The 4,707-nt window shown below is 39.1% G+C and overlaps 1 long non-coding RNA gene across 1 annotated transcript; it reads left to right on the top strand.

The window, feature by feature from the left end:
* Positions 1–1,092: 1,092 nt before the first annotated feature.
* Positions 1,093–2,105, top strand: LOC140942506 (uncharacterized). The gene is made up of 3 exons (XR_012166546.1): positions 1,093–1,205; positions 1,288–1,506; positions 1,790–2,105. It is a non-coding gene; the product is annotated as an uncharacterized lncRNA (long non-coding RNA).
* Positions 2,106–4,707: the final 2,602 nt, after the last annotated feature.

The raw sequence follows: 4,707 nt of genomic DNA, 5'->3' as shown, positions 1-4,707 counted from the left end.
GTATGGGGGTGTATGGTGTTGTATAGTGTATATGGGGGTATATGGTGTTGTACAGGGGTATATAGGGGTATATGGTGATGTATAGGGTGTATGGTGATGTGTAGGTGGTGTATGGTTATGTATGGGGGTGTATGGTGTTGTATAGGGGTATATGGTGTTGTATAGGGGTATATAGGGGTATATGGTGTTGTATAGGGGTATATAGGGGTATATGGTGATGTATAGGGGTGTATGGTTATGTATAGGAGTATATGGTGTTGTATAGAGGTATATGACGATGTATAGGGGTGTATGGTTATGTATGGGGGTATATGGTGATGTATAGGAGCATATGGTGTTGTATATGGGCATACGGTGTTGTATAGGGATATATGGTGATGTATAGGGGTGTATGGTTATGTATGGGGGGTGTATGGTGATGTATAGGAGCATATGGTGTCGTATATATATGGGTATACGGTGTTGTATAGAGTTATATGGTGTTGTATAGGGGTATATAGGGGTATATGGTGTTGTATAGGGATATACAGTGTTGTATAGGGATATATGGTGATGTATAGGGGTGTATGGTGATGTATAGGGGTGTATGGTTATGTATGGGGGTATATGGTGATGTATATGGTGATGTATAGGGGTATATAGGGGTATATGGTGTTGTATATGGGTATATAGGGGTATATGGTGTTGTATAGGGGTATATAGGGGTATATGGTGATGTATAGGGGTATATAGGGGTATATGGTGATGTATAGGGGTATATAGAGGTATATGGTGATGTATAGGGGTACATGGGGGTATATGGTGTTGTATAGGGGTATATGGTGATATATAGGGTGTATGGTGATGTATAGGAGTATATGGTGTTGATTAGGGGTATATATGGTGTTGTATAAAGTATAGTAATATAATAATAAGTATATTACGGTACATAATAATAATCATATATGAAGTACCTACCCATGATAGTTGCCTCTTGCGCTGGCCATCGGGAACGCGGCCATTCTCGTCCCCAGAGCGCGTCGTTTCTTGGTCACGTGGAATGCAACGCGACACGCAAGCCCCACGTGCACGCATGATCAGTCGCAGCACAGCGATCGCCTTCGTTCGCAAGGGCTCGCTCGCATCGCACTGGTTCAGCTGTTTGTCCATTTCTGCAGCTGTTTTCTCGGCTCACGTGTCTAGCTTTTCTTTTGGAACAGAATAAGGTAGGTTTAGGGTTTTTGTTTCAGGCTTTCACCTGAAAGCGTTTTCACCGAACGCTTGCTAAATAATCCTCTTAATTTTCAGGTGAGATTCCTCGCCTACAAATACCAGCGACGATGCTGCAAGATTTGCTACATCATGGAATTTGGTTGACAGGTTTAAGAAAAAAAGAAAGACCTTCAGAGCCGAGTGTCCACGAAGACGGAATAGGATAGACGGGTTTTCAGTTGGACTTTAAGTTTTGAAGAGTCTAGAATGGTTTACCTCGTTTGGGACGACTAGCAGCGAAACTTGATCCTCCAGGTCAGCTCTTAGCTTACTGTTAGTTCATTGAAGTAAAACTTACAAATTCCGTTGCCCGGTTCCTGAAAGGCCGATCAGCGCAAATCTAGGATTAAACTTTTGTTTCTTTTTTTTTCTTATGCATTGCCTGCTACCCATTGCCAAGAGCAACATTCTGTGTTATCATTTTTTTTTTCAAAGTAAAGGCAAAATTATTGACATCCATACTATGGATTTTGTAAGCTCGAGTTGCATGACTGTTCTAAGACTAGAAAACCTTGCTTAAACTTTCGCTTATTTCTAGGTTAAACTTAACCAGCTTTCATGGAACCCGGCCAGAGTGTACATGTAACATGTATATACTGGATCGCTGAGGCAAACATTATCACCCCATTGGACTGCTTGGATTTTCAGGATTTAATAGCAAACAATCTGAAGCTATGAAATGCAATAATCAGGTAAACAGTAACTGCAAAAACGGTATATATATGTTATTCACCAGCTGGGAGATCCGTATTGGCAGAAACTGTGCCCGAGGTCTTGAGTACCACCCAAGGCCGTGCTCAGACTGAGGGCACAGTTTCTCCCAATACGGACCGACCTAGGCCAGTGAATAACATTTATATTTTTTGTCCTACTGAGATTTGGAAGTTTCAGGAAAATTTTACTTCAGCCTCCAACCTATGTGTGTTGAAGAAGGGCACGTTTGTGTTGATGTTATTCAAAGCGCGCGATCAATTGTAAACCAAAACAAAACATTACAACATGTTTTTTAACTTGTAATTTATATTATCACAATTAAGCTCTCTTTAGAATAAAGAAAGGTTTTTGTGTCTCGGTAGACAATTCATAATCTGAGTGTCAAACAAGGATAAAAGATTGATGAACTTAAAAGCCACAGGAAAGAAAATACATCAAAGATTTTCTTTGACTGAATATTTACTTTAAGATTAATTCAATCAAGCGGGAGAAAAACTGCACAAAGGCTTTATAAAAAGAGCTAATTGCACATACCAATCTGAGGGTTTTGAAGTGAATTCAAATAAAAGAAGGCGATGTGGGTAACTAAACAATTATATAAACAAAGAAATAAAAACGGCGATAACTGACTGCTGGAAAAGTTGTTCATGTTGTTTATTCAAGATTGAAAGCTACATGCAATCGTTGACAACAACCTTTTCTGAAAAGTAGAAAACTAGCGAGGCAAAATTCAATGAAAAACGGCAGAATCTAGATTCAGACAGCAAAAATGGAAAACAAACCTACAAATAGAGAAAAAAATGTCGAATAAACGGTGCATAAGTGCAAGATTGCAGTATGTACAGCATAGTTATCTGAATAGTTATCTTATAGTTGTCTGAATAACAAAATTCACTTTCCCCTAGCTAACACCAATAATAGCGCAAGTTTTAAAAGAAAAATTGTTAAAATTACTGCTTTTGCTCATTCACAAACAACAAACAAATTTGTGAATAAAGCTGCCAACGATTCTGCCCGGGTTAGCGGGCAAGATGGTAAAAAACTGCCCACTCTTCTAACCAATCAGATTGCAGGATTTGGAGGATTCCGCCCGTTGGCAAGCTTAGAAAAAATAAATGATAATATTGTTACAAAAATTGCGAAAATATCAAGAATGCTGACACAGTTCAATACAAAACAAGACGCCATTAGAGCGTACACTTGAGCATTATTGTATCTCACATGTGTGGGGATTTTTTGTGTCAGGCACATGTGAGTGCACAATGTTGTTAATTGCTAAGGGTTGGTTGAAATGGGTGAAAATGGAGACGTGGAGCTAAAGTGGATACCTATGTATATAGCTAGAATTTTCTTCAGAATCTGGCTTACTGGGCCCAGTTGTTCGAAGGCCGATTAGCGCTTAACCCGGGGATAAATTTAACCCGGGTTTCTTTTTCTTGTGTTCAAAAGCAGTTTGTCAGATAATTTTCTCAGTTATTTTTAGAGCTTCCGATCACCAACTTGTAGGCATAAAAGAATTAAAACTGAAATGCTTCTTAAGCTTTCAAATCTGAATTCAAATCTCGCTCTAACCCTGGGTTGTCTTAACCCAGCTTTTAACAACTCGGTCCTGAATAGCAAATGTGCACGACTACCAAGAAATGTCATACTCTCCATTTCCAGTGGCAAGCAAACATTCGAGTGAGCTCTCACTTTCACCTTGCTCCTGTGTCTCCTGTGTGATATCTCTTGATATCCCTTAAATGGAGAGTTTGCTCACAGGCTGTTACGGTTTTCATTATTGTGTAAGATGGATTCATCATCAACATAACGGCTCAGTCAATTCCAAGTGGACCTACAACCAAATCAAGAAGAGGGCGCACACTTTGAATAATTTGTTGTGGTCAGCATGACCACGTGGCAATTCTATTCTTTTATCATTCAAATGTAAGTACTTCAATATTTTGGCATACCGGTTCCTTGGAAAAATCTTCGGCACTTCTGGAACTCCTAGAAGTTGATTTTAAGACCAGTACGAATTAACTTGTGGCAGTTGTTTGATGCTAAGGCGAATGTTCTTGTCAAAGTACGCTTGGATTTCTTTAGCGTCAGTTTCATACCACACACAATTTGGTTTAGGGTCCATCGCTTGGAGGGCAGAGTTATTAATTTTGTTTCCTCAGCAATTTGGTTAAAATTTTTTTCCTTGAACATCAAACTAATGTCCCTTACAGGAACAGTGTTTGCTACAAATGGATTCACCATAACTGGTTTAGGAATTGAGTTCCACCCTACATCCACTTCTTTGTTAGTATCTGAGCTTGTTACGCTAAATTTTGAGAAGTCTTCCATATTTACAGTTGAAACTGTTACATGTCAGATTCCCACTGTACAACACCTCTGTGCAATTTGCATTCTACGTCAAAGCCTAGAAACTCTTCTTCCTCTCTATCCAACTCAAATACCAGTAACTTCGCCCTTAGGAGGTCAAGATGTCGAAATTTCAACCATCGAATTCTGAAAAAAATTGTATGAACACCACCCCTGATAGTAAGTTCAAACCAAGCCTTTACTGTGATCCTATTGGTCTTAACACAGTAGAGAAATATATTTGATAGACCAATCAATCGGCTAACTCAATGTTGTACCCAATTCAAACCCTTTGGGAATAAAACGTTTTGTTTCAGGAATTTCCATATAATTTGAATGTGAATGCCACCTTATAATGCAAATACAGTGCACAAAGAATCTTAACCCCGAGAG

The sequence above is a fragment of the Porites lutea genome, chromosome 7 (genome assembly GCF_958299795.1).
Source record: "Porites lutea chromosome 7, jaPorLute2.1, whole genome shotgun sequence".
Lineage (NCBI taxonomy): Eukaryota > Metazoa > Cnidaria > Anthozoa > Scleractinia > Poritidae > Porites > Porites lutea.
The sequence above is the reverse complement of the archived record's forward strand: the minus strand, read 5'-3'. Positions and strand labels throughout refer to the sequence as shown.